The sequence below is a fragment of the Lepidochelys olivacea genome (genome assembly GCF_965140295.1).
Source record: "Lepidochelys olivacea isolate rLepOli2 genome assembly, chromosome: 1".
Taxonomy (NCBI): domain Eukaryota; kingdom Metazoa; phylum Chordata; order Testudines; family Cheloniidae; genus Lepidochelys; species Lepidochelys olivacea.
In genome coordinates, this window is record NC_140411.1 from 208,092,770 (window position 1) to 208,108,947 (window position 16,178).

General features: G+C 44.0%; 1 long non-coding RNA gene across 3 annotated transcripts in view; it reads right to left on the bottom strand.

The window, feature by feature from the left end:
• Nucleotides 1-5,551: 5,551 nt before the first annotated feature.
• The window catches only part of LOC311520976, a 64,352-nt gene continuing 53,725 nt past the window's right edge, over nt 5,552-16,178 (bottom strand). For 2 of the 3 annotated variants that reach the window (XR_014711738.1, XR_014711739.1), the window contains 5 exons: nt 11,376-11,435; nt 9,824-9,994; nt 9,559-9,646; nt 9,221-9,284; nt 5,552-7,719 (listed from right to left, as the gene is read on the bottom strand). This is a non-coding gene — a long non-coding RNA (uncharacterized lncRNA). Of the gene's footprint in view, nt 7,720-9,194; nt 9,285-9,558; nt 9,647-9,823; nt 9,995-11,375; nt 11,436-16,178 lie in introns of all 3 variants that reach the window. The other variant, XR_014711737.1, reaches the window with a different exon arrangement.

Consider the following 16,178-nt stretch of genomic DNA (forward strand, 5'->3'; position numbering starts at 1 on the left):
GCCTCCCATGCACTGGAAGCAACCTCCTGGTTCAAATACAGCTACTTGGCGTTTAACCCTTTTTTGCTTGTGGTCTGCTCAACTTTCAGCATAGCTATGTCTAACTGGTTGAAGCAGAGGAAAGATGCACACCAGCCAATGTGCTGCTAGTTGGCCAGAGGATGGAAACAAGGTTCTGGGCAATCTGTGGGGTGAAGTGTGCAAGGCCCATGACATTTAGCAGAATCAGCAGAAACCTGCATTTCCATGACAATCTCCAAGAGCTGCAGTGTTGGAGATCAACAAAACTGTTGGGTGGTGCAGAGAGAGGATTAAACACCTCAGTTCCACCTACCCCAGGGCAAAGAACGGGAATGATAAGTCTGGGAACTTCCCAGCTACCTGCCCTACTATGAGGAATTCAACCAGGTGCTGGCGACTGCCCCCAGCATAGAGCCCACAGTCAGGAGTGACCATCTCCTGAGCTGGGACAGTATGTTTTTTCAGAGCAGAGGCAGAGAGGACTGGGACACCACCGGAGGAGAACCCAGTGGCAAAGGGGCTGGAGGTTCAGGAGTGGACCTCAGGCCATGTGGGTAGATTGGCTGGGGACCCACATTCAGAAGACCTGTTTAAGGATGGGGCTGGTGAGGATGTGGCAATGCAGCAGGCAGCAGGATCCAGATCCTGATAAGTGGCATCTGATATATTTAGTTTTTGGAATCGCAGCATTAATGGGAGGATTTGCTGGGCTCTGACCAATGCAATTATTGTTTGGAAAGAAATTACATGCAGGAGGCTGTATTTTGCTTCTGTTAAGGGCTGAAGCCAAGCCACTTCCCGGCCCCATGCCACTTGGGGTCCAAGATTACGGCAATTCTGATGGTGTATGTGCGCTTTGAACATGAGGGTGATTTGAAGGAAGAGTTTTTGTTTTCTGCTTCACTACCAACAAAAACAACTAGTTCTGAGGTGTTCAAGACTGTGAGCGACTACATTGTTAACAAATGTGGGTTGGATTTCAAGTTTTGTGTAGGCATATGTTCTGATGGTGCTGCTGCAATGACAGGACGGCATTCTGGAGTGGTTACCCAGATTAAGGCGCTTGCAGCCGAGTGCAAGTCAATGCACTGCTTCCTTCACCGAGAAAGTCTTGCAACAAAAAAAATGTCAACAGAACTAAACAGTGTGCTCAGTGAGGTCATAAAAATTGTGAACTGTGTAAAGGCGAAAGCTTCAAATTCAAGACTATTCGCTGCATTATGTGATGATATGGGAGCTGATCATAAACGGCTCCTATTGCATGCCGATGTACGTTGGTTATCGAGGGGAAAAGTCCTGTCAAGAGTATTTGAGCTCCGAAACGAGCTTGCCGAGTTTCTTCAGGACAAAAAAACCAAATTGGTCACAATTGTTCCGAGATGCGGATTGGATAGCCAAGCTGACTTATTTGGCAGATATCTTTGCCATCTTTAATGATCTCAACACCTCCATGCAGGGAACGATGGCTTTGTGTCTTACAATGATAGACAAGATCGACGGACAAAAACAAAAGCTAGAAGCATGGAAGAGTCGAGTGTCAAGAGATTGTTATGACATGTTTCACAAATTAGCGCCAATCATCGCCGATGCAGGCGAAGACGTTAATGTTACATCTCTACAAAAGGTCACCAGTGAACACCTGACAAATTTGGCAGAACGTTTTGAATTTTACTTTCCAGCAGAAGAAGATCCACAGAAAGGGACTGGATGGATCCGAAATCCGTTTATTCCATTGAAAGATGACTTAACTGTCACTATGGAGGATAAATTGTTGGAGCTGGCTGCTGACGAAGGATTGAAGATGAGTTTCGAAACTACAACATCACTTGCTTCCTTTTGGATAAAAGTGAAAGCAGAATATCCTGAGCTTACTGAAATTGCTCTGAAAACTCTTCTCCCATTTCCTTCAACATACTTCTGCGAGACTGGCTTCTCAACCATGAGTGTCATTAAGACAAAGTACAGGAATAGTATGGATATTCATTCTCCATTGTGCGTGGCACTGTCCTCATTTGAACCACGACTGGATAAGCTGACAAAGAAGAAGCAGGCTCACCTTTCACATTAGTAAAGGTTAAGGTTTATGACACATTTTCAAAATTATTATGTCTTCAATTTAATGTTACCTATTCCTTTCAATCTTATTTTTTAAAATTTTTTTAACCTTTGCTTTATTCATTATAATTTTTGATTTTATTACTTATATATAATTATTTTAATAATATCTTTGTTAGGAGACTTTGCTGGTTTGATTTTTTAATTTTTTTTATTTGTATTGTAATGTATTATTTGTTTACAAAATAAACATAAAATAAAAATGTCTGCCAACTTTTATTATATTCATTATATCGTTTCCGATATAAATTAATATTACTACGAATGTTCAAATAATATTTTCTTGGATCGTAAATGAATAATAGTCATTTTATACTATCTGCACAGATGCACAGCCTTTCAGTCAGTCTTCAATATATTTAAATGGGAACATCTCCACGAGTGCGCTACACTTTGTATGCTCACTCCCATTCCAATTAATACAGTGAAGAATGTTAGTTTTTCTGATCTGATGTGCTACGTGCCTATGCGAATACGATAATAATATGGCACAAATATAGTACTGGTCCCTGGCACATTGGAAAAAAATTGCTGGTCCACCACATTAGATAGTTTGAGAAGCACTGGTCTAGAGTGCCTCCTGGAACAGCTGCGTGACAGCTACAACTCCCTGGGCTACTTCCCCATGGCCTCCTCCCAACACCTTCTTTATCCTCACCACAGGATCTTCCTCCTGGTGCCTGATAATGCTTGTACTCCTCAGTCCTCCAGTAGTACGCCTTCTCACTCTCAGCTCCTAGTGCCTCTTGCTCCCAGCTCCTCGCATGCACGCCACAAACTGAAGTGAGGTCCTTTTTAAACTCAGGTGCCCTGATTAGCCAGCCTGCCCTAATTGATTCTAGCAGCTTCTTAATTGGCTCCAGGTGTCCTAATTAGCCTGCTTGCCTGAATTTATTCCAGCAAGTTCCTTCTTGTTCTGGAACTGCCCCGTTACCTTACTCAGGGAAAATGGACCTGCTTAATCTGGGACTAATATATCTGCCTTCTAACACTCTCCTGTAGCCATCTGGCCTGACCCTGTCACAAGGGGCAAAAGAAGGTTCTGACACCTCAAGACATCAAGTGTCTCATTGGGAAGGTGGTGTGTTCACAAAGTCTTGAATGGCTGGGACAGAGTGTCTCCACAAAGCAGCACGTCTTGCTCACATGTTCCTTATATGAAGGAGAAGTATCCACATAACTCTGCTTCCATGAAAAGGCCCCTTCAGCCTGGGATTCCTGGCCACCACAAGTCTCAGAGCCTTTGAACACTGGTGTTGTCTAGATACCATTGACTTCAATGGAGCTGTGATATTTACATCTGGTGTATGCTCTGAGCAGCACTCACACTTTGTCTCTCCCCTTCCACAGGCAATATTCTTGGCACAGCCACCCAGAACCTGCATCAGCTTTCTAGATGCCCTTCACCTGTGAGGAGCAGAATGTGGCCATGCTCATTCCCAATATCTCTGTCCTGTGCTTTCTGATTAAGACGAAGCAGCTGACTGAGGAGACCAAATCCAAGGCCTTTGGATTGTTAATCACAGGTGAGGGTCCTGCCACTTCCAGTCTCCCCATCCATAGGCCCAGATTAACCAATATGCACTTCCACAAAGCTCCTTTCCTTAGGGGGGCTCCTGACCCCACCAGGAAAAAAAAAACCCACACCCAAAACCAAAACTTACCTCTGCAAACTCAAATCACCAATACGCACACATCGTGTTTACATGCATTTTAATAAAAATCATAACCTAGGACCTTCTGCTATATTCATTTTGTCACAAAGCTTTCAAGCCCCTTAAGCTTTGTCTCTTGGAAGCTGCTATGGTTTGTTTAATCTTAATGTACATGACTCCATATAGCGCACACACACACGCACGCACAAATACATGCACACTATAGTTAAGTTGATTGATTAATTTTATGTAAGAAAAGGCTAGTTGGAAATACACGAGCAGCTCCTCTAAATGAAAATTAATTTAAAAAAGGAACTGCGGGATAAAGAGTTACTTTCGCAAAGTACCGAAACAGAACAATTTTGTAAATCAAGTGGTAACTCACATGGATGCTGCAGTTGAGGGAATGCCACGTTCAGCCCGTGCTGCTGTAGAAGGCCCAGTACGGTCTGAAGCAAAACCAGTTGAAAGCCCCCTTGCCCCTCCAGCTACAGATATCCGAGACTGTGATGGATATTAGTAAGCTCATCATATAAGATATTGTTTCACAATCACCTTTATCATCTTTATTGTTACATCTATCTGAATGGCAGGTAATTGATTATAATGTCTAAAAGTACAGGTTGATCGGGGCCCTTCCCTTTGCCAAAGTCACAGTGCAGATTTCAAAACATCTGAATGGCAGTACAAACACATGCGTGGTTATTTTCAAAGTTATTTTCACTCAGAAGTCAGTTGACAGAGAAACAGTCACTTTTCTGGGAATGGTTGCTGTACTCAACTTCAACTGGTGCTGTGTTCTGTTTCAGGGGCAAGCTTTTTCAGACAAACACGACGCGTGTGGTGGATTTAGTGATGAGATTACTGTTTGAATTAAAAAGTATAAGAGTAGCACTGATCACTTTTATTAATGTGTGATAAGTTAATCAGTGTATTGATAGGTTTCAGAGTAACAGCCGTGTTAGTCTGTATTTGCAAAAAGAAAAGGAGTACTTGTGGCACCTCAGATACTAACCAATTTATCTGAGCATAAGCTTTCATGAGCTACAGCTCACTTCATCGGATGCATACTGTGGAAAGTGTAGATCTTTTTATATACACACAAAGCATGAAACAATACCTCCTCCCACCCCACTCTCCTGCTGGTAATAGCTTATCTAAAGTGATCACTCTCCTTACAATGTGTATGATAATCAAGCTGGGCCATTTCCAGCACAAATCCAGGTTTTCTCACCCCCCCCCCCCCCCACACACACACATAAACCCACTCTCCATCAGATATCAAGAATTATAACATTCAAAAACCAGTTGGAGAACACTTCAATCTCTCTGGTCATGCGATTACAGACATGAAAGTTGCGATATTATGACAGAAAAACTTCAAATCCAGACTCCAGCGAGAGACTGCTGAATTGGAATTTATTTGCAAATTGGATACAATTAACTTAGGCTTGAATAGAGACTGGGAGTGGCTAAGTCATTATGCAAGGTAACCTATTTCCCCTTGTTTTTTCCTACCCCCCCCCCCAGACATTCTTGTTAAACCCTGGATTTGTGCTGGAAATGGCCCACCTTGATTATCATACACATTGTAAGGAGAGTGATCACTTTAGATAAGCTATTATCAGCAGGAGAGTGGGCTGGGAGGAGGTATTTTTTCATGTTTTGTGTGTATAAAAAGATCTTCTACACTTTCCACAGTATGCATCCGATGAAGTGAGCTGTAGCTCACGAAAGTTTATGCTCAAATAAATTGGTTAGTCTCTAAGGTGCCACAAGTATTCCTTTTCTTTTAGTGTATTGATACTGAGCTATCAAGTTAATCAGTTTCAAAACGAGACACAGTACTGGTGAGAGGTGCTAAAGTGAATTGTGAAGGTAATCATATTTCTTGCTGAAAGAAGGTTCTTGCGTTGTGAGGACGATGGAAAAAATGGATCTGTTCATAATGGAAATATTTGGGGAGTTTTATAGCTAATTTTCAAATCTGATAACTTCCTCACAAATCATGTTCAGAAGTTCAGTATTGCTGCGTATGGAAAACCATCATATATTTCCTCCACTATCTGCAATGAGTTTTTGCAACTGAGGGGGAAGAAAGTTCTATCAGCAATACAGCCAAGTATTACTGTTCAGTTGACAGTATTCCCACTGTTTCTCATGTTCATCAGCTGGCATGCGCTGTTCATTTTGTTAACAAAAGCAGAAATCGCATCCAATGTTTTCTGAAATTTGTGCCCATTTACTGTCATTCTGGTGAAAGTCTTGCGGAGAATGTGCTGTGTACTCTAAATAAGCTATGACAATGCTGTCAACAGGTCAAGAAAGTATGCCGGGTTTCAGACACAGATTAGGCCGATTAATGTTCCTTGTGCTACACATTCTCTGAACCTCTGGACACCGTAGTTACTAACGTGCTACCTGCAAGCCGTACCTTTTTTTTTAGCTTCCTCCAGCAACTCCATGCCTCATTGCTGGGTAATCCTTACAGAGAGGCTTAAAGAAAATGAAAATAATTGTCTTTTGTTTCTGAAATCTCTGTCTAGCACCTGTTGGACCTGCCCCCTGAATCCACAAAAGCCCGATGCCACAATTGTTTAAATATACGAGAAGCTCTGGATAAAATCAGCAAAGACATTGCTGAATATGGGGCTACACAAACAGAAGCTCAGTTCTTGTGAGACAAGATGGACTGTCTTGAAACTGCATTTATTCAGTGCAATGGAATCATATCCTCTAGCAATTTCAGTCAATAAGTTCCACACTTTAAAAAGCAAAGCCTGGTTCTGCTGTTCAACTCCTGCAGTCACTGGCTGATTTTTGGTTTTGGTTTTATTGCACCTGAGGGATCAGATTGATGACATGGAAGCACCTGCAAAGTCAAAGACACCGATTGTATCTCAAACCTACTACAGTGAAACTCATCAAGTCCCAAAACATAAACAGCAGGCATGTGAATCCAATACACCAAATGTGGAGCTGCGATGGGCAGAAACGTTTAGAGTAGAAACTTTTAATTTCATATGTGATCATTTGCAAATGTCCCTGCAAAATTACCTGGAAGCTTATATTTGTTTATATAAATGATTTGGGCTTCCTAACCAATTTCAACACGGTACCCCACTCTGAGATTCATTCTGCACTTGGGTTGCAAAATATCCTTGAGATCTTGAAGCAACTTGAGTTTGAACAGTTTTGTTCTTTCACAACAAATGAAAATTGTAAATTGCCTTTTAAAACGGCAGAAGGCTCTTCACCTGGAATCAACTCTTCCAGACCTAGACATCGCTCTTTGCATTTACCTCCCATTACTGTTTACAAATACTGAAGCATAACTGTCGTTCTCCAGAATGAGCAGAATTAAGAGCTATGACCGCTCAACGATGAGGCAGTCCACAATGAAAGCCCTTGCCTTAATGTCCAGAGAGTATCTTGACACGAAGCCTGGACTTCAGTGACATAATTGAATTGATCACTGGACTGGAAGTTGGTGGTTGCCTAGGAACCAGTTAGCGTGACCTGATTACATTCAGTGTGGGCAGAGGATAGTCCCAACCGCTGATGCATATATTTGGTGCTCCAAAAGGGCTAATTTCCCAAAGATGAAGAAAATTATGAGTGAAATTGATTGGGTCCTGCAGCCTGATGGCATGAATCTGAGCAGCCTCTTGAACAGCTGTGTCTTCTGTCCTCCTCCTTCAATCTCCAGTCATGGTCAAGGAACCATGCCACCATTCTCTCCTTCAGTAGGGCTGTCCCCCTCTGAGCCTTCTACTCCTCCATCCTTCTCTGGTACTGCGGCTGATCTACCTTGGCCACAATGTCCTGTAGCATTTAGTCCCTGAGCTTGTTCCTTCTCATACAATGGGGAGCACACACTTCCCAAAAGTCCTGGGTGGATTCCTCAGTCCATCTGAGGTGGAAGGGCCTAAGGCAATGAAAGAGCATACTGAGGAAAGAAAAGGAAGGAAGAAAGACCCCCCCCCTTTTACATTCAGCATCATGGTAAGGGTATAGGTTGATATTTATCATCTTGGGGTTTTTTAATTCATTCTTTATTCACTGGCCTGCTAAGAAGCTCTGGCCAGTCACATTGCCAGCCCAAACACATTACGGTAAGAATTACATTTTAAAAATTGTTACTAGTTTGGTTTTCATGTTATTGCAGTCAGGACAAGCTTTAGAAGACAAATCTTCCAGAGATGCCAGACTGGAAGGAGGGACTCCTGTCCCAGGCCAGCTGAGGAATACCATCTCTATGAAAAGGAACTTTTTCAGTATCTGGTGACTGAACAGCATATCAGTGAATGGAAGGGGCTAGTGAACTAGAAGAGGCTGTTATAAGTCAACTCTGCCCTGGAATCTGACCCACCATCTAGAATTTTTATTGCTTGAAAACTTTTTAAGCATCACCAGCCAGGAGTAGGTGAAAATTTGGGCAAATATTCATAAGATGCTGAACTAGGATGCAAACTCTTAGCAGCTGTGGAACCAACCCCGCTCCCTCCCTCCCCACACCCTGGACTGCACAGACATCCTGGACAGCATGCCACAACCCGACAGAGGCCCAGGAAACCAACTGTAGCTGCCCACAAGGAGCTCTGTTTGCCCACCCCAGCCATTGGGATTTATAAACCTGACAGCTTGGGAAATGCGAGCAGCAATGAAACTCAAAAAGTGTTCTGGCATGACACAGTTACAAACAGAGCATTATATGCAGACGTGCACTCGTGCTTGCTAAGACTCTGACCCTAATCCCTTTTTCGAAGAAGCAGCATGCATTTAAAAGAAAGTAATTGCTAGCTGTCTGTTTGAATCCTCCCCCGGTCCCTCTGTACATTCATCAAGCTGCAAAGAAAAGTACTTTGCTAATTTAATCTGTCCTGTGAGCTGATCTTCCATATAGTGAGCCAGATTGTGAATTCATTGAGCTATAGTGTCATCTGAAAGTTGCACCTGAACCACTTTCTTTGCTGCTGGCTCACCCAGCATTTCCATGCAGACATCTTTAAAACAGGCTATCACTAGCGTTTCACCGATTGTGGATGGCTTTTTAGCCTTAGCAACGCGAAGCACTACTTTATAAGAAGCTCGCAAAGCACAAGTATTTATGTGTGACACTTCAGAGATCTGTTTCTGACAGCCTTTTAAATCAACATGCTTTCTTTCAAAAAACTCTTTCGGCTTTGAACTAATTTAATTATGTTTTGTATTCAAATGCCTCTTGAGCTTTGACGGCTTCATTGCGTCATTAGCCAACACATCGTCACAAATAACGCACTGCGGTTTTGGCACTCCACCATCATTCATGGCTACAAAACCGAACTGAATGTATGAGGAGTCATATTTCTGAGTAAAGCTAGTACAAATTCTTTTTGCTGACAATACTTCGCATTCATTTACATTGCCATCATCTGATTCAGAATTACTTGCGTGTTCAGCAACCGGATGTCTCTGCTTGATAAATATATTGATTGGGCCTCACTTCTCCATCTGTAAATTAGGCATAAAAATAATGAAGATAAATTCCATTACCCTGGATATATACTTAATTTATGATATTAGGATGAAAGCCGAATAAATGCAGTGGGAATGCTTTTATTGAGAAATATGTGCGGGAGAACATTGATTAATAGGGTAAGTAATGTTAGGATAAGAAGATGATATACATTTTAAAATTAAATTGCAAACAGGATAATAATTGGAAAGTTAAGATGGTTTGAACATATGGAAAGAATGGATAATGAACATCAAAAATAAGATTTACCTGTCTGAAAGATATGAAGTGAGAAAGCAAGGAATTTCGAGAACTTCCTGGCAGAAACACATAGATTTGATTCTAGAAGAGGGGAAGGCTGTAAGTAAGAACAATGAGAGCATGTATGAAACAATATATGGATATGGAGGAAGCAAGGACTGTCTATTTGGCTATAGGTGTGTGGTGCTCAATCATCTCTATCTACCTCGTAAGGGATACAGCAGAATAGGATAGAAAATCATTATTAAAATTTTATAATATTATTAGTACTTACATTCTCAGATCAGTGGGTTCGGACGGGGTCCCAAATGACAAATGTGCAGAGATCCGTATGATGCTCTTTATTCAACTTCTCGACGGTAACTGCCGGTGGGGCAGGGTCTTTATATGCGAAGGAGTGGGATAAGTGTGCGCTCGCGCATCTCAAGCAAAACATGCTGTAGCACTATGGCATAATTATCAATATTATAATATGTGCTTCTGAAAACATAATATTATTTAATATTGTTGACTTTATTGACTGATAATTATTCTTGGTGGAATTCCAGTGTGATTTTTAAATTATACTATTATTTCTTTCTATCTTTCCGGAAACTTGCCGCGGACCGGCAGCCAATGGCTCGCGGACCGGCAGCAGTCCGTGGACCACCACTTTGAGTAGCACTGCTCTAGACAGCTGCAGTCCACAGGGCCCTGGGCTGGAACCCGGAGTAGAGGGCAGGCCCAGGTTCCCCCCAAACCTCCCAACTCCTGATCAGACACAGGAGGAGTTGACCTGGACTGTGGGTTCCACCAGAGAGGAAGGTCTCTAGGTTGTTTCCTGACCCACATGGTGGATCAGCAGAGACTGCGGGGATTGTTCTCCTTCCTTTTTCCCAGGCTGGCCAGTGATGAGGTTAGCTGAGCGAACGGCAGGTTTGAGCCACTAGCAAAAGTGGCCAAACTCAGGGCTGCCGTGAATCTCTGAGGCAAGCAAATCTGCCAGTAAGCGCAGGACCCATCAAGGCAGAGGAGGAATTTTGTCACACCCTTCAACTACCAAGTGCTCTTCCGGGACCTCCACAGCAGCCTGGATGATGCTGACCACTCTTCCTGGCTGGAATCCACTACAGTCCCCTGTGTCTGCCCACTTGGCTGCAGCATGTCTCTGTAGCCTTGTCCCTACTTTCAGTCCCCATTGGAAGAGTGGAACTGAAAATTATGCTCTGAGTGGAGACACCAATGAAGTGTGTTTGCATAGTGCACAGGACATGTTTGAAATGGCCCAGAAACGATACCGTAGGTATTTATATGGTCACCATTACCATAGTAGCTGAGTGCCTCACAATCTTTAATATAATTTACCCTCACAATACCCCTGGGAGGCAGGGAAGTGCTGTTATCTCCACTGTAAAGACGGGGTGTGTGGATTACATGGTAGCTGTCTGTAATTTTATTTACAAATACAGGCAGTCCTCAGACTTACGACACAATTGGTTCCTGAAAAACGCGTCTTAAGTCGAAACATCGTAACTTGATTTTCCCATAGGAACAATGCTGAATCAAGCACCATAAAGTCGAAACCAACATCATAAAGCGGAAACAGGATGTCAATTTACAAATGTCGTAAGTGCCATTTGTCGTAACACAAGTGCTGTAAAGTCGAGGAGTGCCTGTAGTACATGTATTCTGTCTGTTTGCATGGTGATGACTGTGTTTGCTGTACGATCACAAGGGGTTCATTCCAGCAGGAGCTGATGGCATTTATGCAGGACCCTAGCTTCAGATAGGTCAATTTAAAAGTATTTAAAGGTACAGTGCAGGTGTCCTTTGTTCTGTAGTTTTACCTGCAATCCTGCTGGGTCTGACTTTGACTGGAAGGGCACAGGTGGAATCCAGGTGGGAAACTAGAACAAAGAAATTTGTGGTGAGTAAAAGCATGGCCCCTGAAGTTAAGAAGGGAGAGAGAAAGAAACAGTTGGGGAGGAGAGGAGACTGAATCCCAGACTCCAGAGGTGGGGGTCTCTGGAATCAGCAAGGCCTAAGCATTTAAGTGAGACATATACGCGTGTAGACCTTTCATATTAAAACCTCTCATTATGCTTTGTTCCTACCATTAAGATTAAACAATACTTTGTTTTAAAAAGGCGTGGGGTCGTTTTGTTTACCACTGGTCACAGCTGCTGAAGGGAAGTGTTGCTGGTGGCCAAACTCAGTCAGATCTGCTGAATAACCATGGTTGGTACACTGGGTACTGCAATCCTGGGCCCAGCCAAAGAGAATGGGAGAATGGCGGGATTCCACTTCATGAGAGGTGAAAGCAAGAGGCCCAAACACCTTGGGGGATGTGCTCAGAGACCAGAAATCGGGCAGAGGAGCAGGTAACACAGAACTAAGAAATGGAGCTGAGACAGTGAGACTAAGCAATTTGCCCAAGGTCACTCAGGAAATCAATGACAGAGCAGGGAGTGAATGCTGGTTTCCCAAGTTCTAGGAGAGAGGTGCCCTAATCATTTGTGAATCATTCTTTCTCTCACGAGTAGATGCCAGCTATATAGTACCTGAAGTACCTCAGTGAAAGTGGATGGGTCAGAAATGTACAAAGTAGTATTGAGGGAAAGAGTGAAAACCCCACCTTTTGTGCCTTTCCTCCAAAGCCAATCAACAAGTATAGAATTTGGAGAGCTCCCCTTCCCTCCGTACAGATGAGGCAACTCTAGGTCACGTCCTTTTCAACGCCTTCAGGCTGGTTGGTGGAGGGGAGAAGAGACGCAAAGAAGCATAGAATATCAGGGACCTCAGGAGGCCATCGAGTCCAACCCCCTGCTCAAAGCAGGACCAATCATCAACTACATCATCCCAGCCAGGGCTTTGTCAAGCCTGACCTTAAAAACCTCTAAGGATGGAGACTCCACCACCTCCCTAGGTAACCCATTCCGGTGCTTCACCACCCTCCTAGTGAAATAGTGTTTCCTAATATCCAACCTAGACCTCCCCCATTGCAACTTGAGACCATTACTCCTTGTTCTGTCATCTGCTACCACTGAGAATAGTCTAGATCCATCCTCTTTGGAACCCCATTTCAGGTAGTTGAAAGCAGCTATCAAATCCCCCCTCATTCTTCTCTTCTGCAGACTAAATAATCCCAGTTCCCTCAGCCTCTCCTCATAAATCATGTGCTCCAGACCCCTAATCATTTTTGCTGCCCTCCGCTGGACTCTTTCCCAATTTTTCCACACCCTTCTTGTAGTGTGGGGCCCAAAACTGGACACAGTGCTCCAGATGAGGCCTCACCAATGTCAAATAGAGGGGAACGATCATGTCCCTCTATCTGCTGGCAATGCCCCAACATATACATCCCAAAATGCCGTTAGCCTTCTTGGCAACAAGGGCACACTGTTGACTCATATCCAGCTTCTCGTCCACTGTAACCCCTAGGTCCTTTTCTGCAGAACTGCTGCCTAGCCATTCGGCCCCCAGTCTGTAGCGGTGCATGGGATTCTTCCGTCCTAAGTGCAGGACTCTGCACTTGTCCTTGTTGAACCTCATCAGATTTCTTTTGGCCCAATCCTCCAATTTGTCTAAGTCCCTCTGTATCCTATCCCTACCCTCCAGCGTATCTACCACTCCTGCCAGTTTAGTGTCATCTGCAAACTTGCTGAGGGTGTAATCCATGCCACCCTCCAGATCATTAATAAAGATATTGAACAAAACTAGCCCCAGGACTGACCCTTAGGGCACTCTGCTTGATACTGGCTGCCAACTAGACATGGAGCCATTGATCACTACCCATTGAACCCGACAATCTAGCCAGCTTTCTATCCACCTTATAGTCCATTCATCCAGCTCATACTTTTTTAACTTGCTGGCAAGAATACTGTGGGAGACCGTGTCAAAAGCTTTGCTAAAGTCAAGGAATAACACATCCACTGCTTTTCCCTCACCCATAGAGCCAGTTATCTCATCATAGAAGGCAATTAGGTTAGTCAGGCATGACTTGCCCTTGGTGAATCCATGCTGACTGTTCCCTATCACTTTCCTCTCTTCTACAGCATGTGAGAATGAAACTTCCAGAAGAAAATAGCTAGAGCCCTGTGAAATTCCACTCGTTGTCACCTGCCCCACCCCTAGCCAAACCTGAGTGACGCTGTGACCTTTGTGTATGGGCTTGAAACACCAGTCGTGAAGTTTGGCCTGTCCACCTGCAATTGGCATTTTGTTTTATCTGTTGAATTGTTTTATCTTGTGTTATTTTGCTTTTACGAAAAACTCAGGGCTCTAAAAATAGCCCTAAAAGATCAATGCTTTCTCCCTCGTATAGTGCCCCGTGTGGAGTCCAACCCCATAGGCTATTAGGCAGTCTGACACCCACCGGCAGATTCTCTAGTTCCCTAAGGGGTAATCCCTTCTCTAAACAGATTTCCCCCCTGCTTGGTGTTTCCAGCCTGTGACGTTAATGTTGACTTTTTGGTTGAACTAAACAGTTGGTATTTTTGCCAGAAGGTCATAAAACATACACCTGGCTCCCCCAGACTAGGAGCCCACTGAACAACCACCAAGTGCCCGATTGTGGCAAGGGGGAGAGGGCACAAGAAGCTTTCCACACACCTCCCACACCACAGAGGGGACTGCCACAATCCCAGTCTTTGTGTTCCTTGAGTGGCAGTCATTGGACTCTCCAAATTCAGCACCAGTCTGTGGATTGGAAGTAGAACTGGAGAGAGCATATAGCTACACCCTGTAAATGGGATTAGCGCTTGCAGTCCCACTAGGTATGTCTACACTGCAATCAGACACTTGTGGTTGGCCCGTGCCAGCTGATTTGGGCTCATGGGGCTCAGGCTAAAGGACTGTTTAATTGCAGTGTAGATGTGCAGGCTTAGGCTGCAGCCTGGGCTCTGGGACCCTATCACCTCACAGGGTTCTAGAGACCGGGCTCCAGCCCAAGCCTGAATGTCTACACCACAATTAAACAGCCCCTTAGCCCGAGCCCCCATGAGCCTGAGTCAGCTGGCACAGACCAGCCATGGGTGTCTAATTGCTGTGTAGACATACCCACTGAGTCCTCCAGAAAGCCTTAGGGAAGTCCCAGGCTGTAAAGACCACTGGCAAGTTCCCCCTCTCCTCACTCCAATACAGGCTGTTTCTTAAAAACCACAACACAGACCAACATATACTTTCTGTTGTGCTTTCTGAAGTGAGTGTTTGACTGGATCAGGCTCACTTTACTAATAATCAAGCAAAGTAATGGTGATGAGCCGCATGTCTCTGACTGGTTTTAGTGCCTTACCAACTGCAGCAGGCCTTCTGCCTTGCACACATAGGTGCTGGAACTAGGGTGCTGGGGGTCCTGCAGCACCCCCGGGCTTGAAGTGGCTTTGATCATACTCAAACTTTACAGTTTGGATCAATGGCTCTCAGCGCCCCCCACTATACAAATTGTTCCAGCACCCCTGCTTGCAATTAGATGCTTAGACATTTTTTCCTGCAAGCAGCGCTATCAATGGACCAGCAAGTGATGCAGATTAGAAGTAATTAAGTTAAAAAGCTCAAACAGGAGGGGAGAAAAATGTCCTTTTGATCTGCAAACATAAAGCCCAGGGTCAGCAACAAAGAATGTGGGGCCTGAACCATAACATAGACACTAAATAACAGTGACTCAGCTCTCCCTTCCCTCTGTAAATCTGGAGTAAATCCACTGAAGTCACACCAGTATAAAACTGATGTAAAGTGAGAGCGGAATCAAGCCCTAGCTATTTAAATCTTACTTCATGTTAGAAAGGCTGCTTAAGAAGAACTCCTCCCTGAAGTCAGAGAAAAGTCATTGTATTGTTTGGCAGAAGTCCAACGTGATTTCATTTTCTGCGGAGGATTAAGATGCATTAACAGTCTGAGCAGCAGCAGTTTTCCTGCCAAAAAGGTCTTTTTCCTGGCTCACGTTAAATACTAGGACTTGCAGGTCAGGAACTAACACCCGTCAAGGATTCCATGAATTTTCAATCAAGTGCAACATTGTAATTCTGCCTGGTGCAAACACTGAGTTAATTGAAATGTGCAGTCTGGGTTTTGCACATTTCATGTTATCCATATGGAAGGTACAAACCCTGTGTCTAACAAAGGCAAACTAAAAATAGCCTGTGACTAAATGCCAGAAAGTCCGTTTTAACCACATCTAAAGGCTGCAGAGAGGGCAGCTCCTGATTGTCTAAGACTCCATCCACGCTACAAGTACAACCCTGGTTTGATAGCCAATCTGTGACACACCCCACAGCTGACCTGGTTGCAACAAACGTGGCTAACTTGTACCCACACAGTAGCTTTTTCCTAACATGACCAGGAGTTACCAGGTTTGTGCGTCCACCCCGACTACGCTGCCTATTCACGTTTGTAGCCACTTCCTAGTGGGAACACCTGCACAGCTTTCCCATAGTGCTTCGCCGGGGACAGAGTCCAGAGAACATGCACATAGTGTGGAACGAGCAGTGCCTGGGGCAATGTACGGTGGGATATGCTACCTTACCAGAGCTATCTCTAACTACTTACAAAGTCAGTTCAGAATAGTCCAGAGTAGACAGAACCACAGTAATTTTTCCTAAATATTTCAAAGGACAACGCAAAGGGAAGGGAGAAAAATATATCACCTTCCTTTA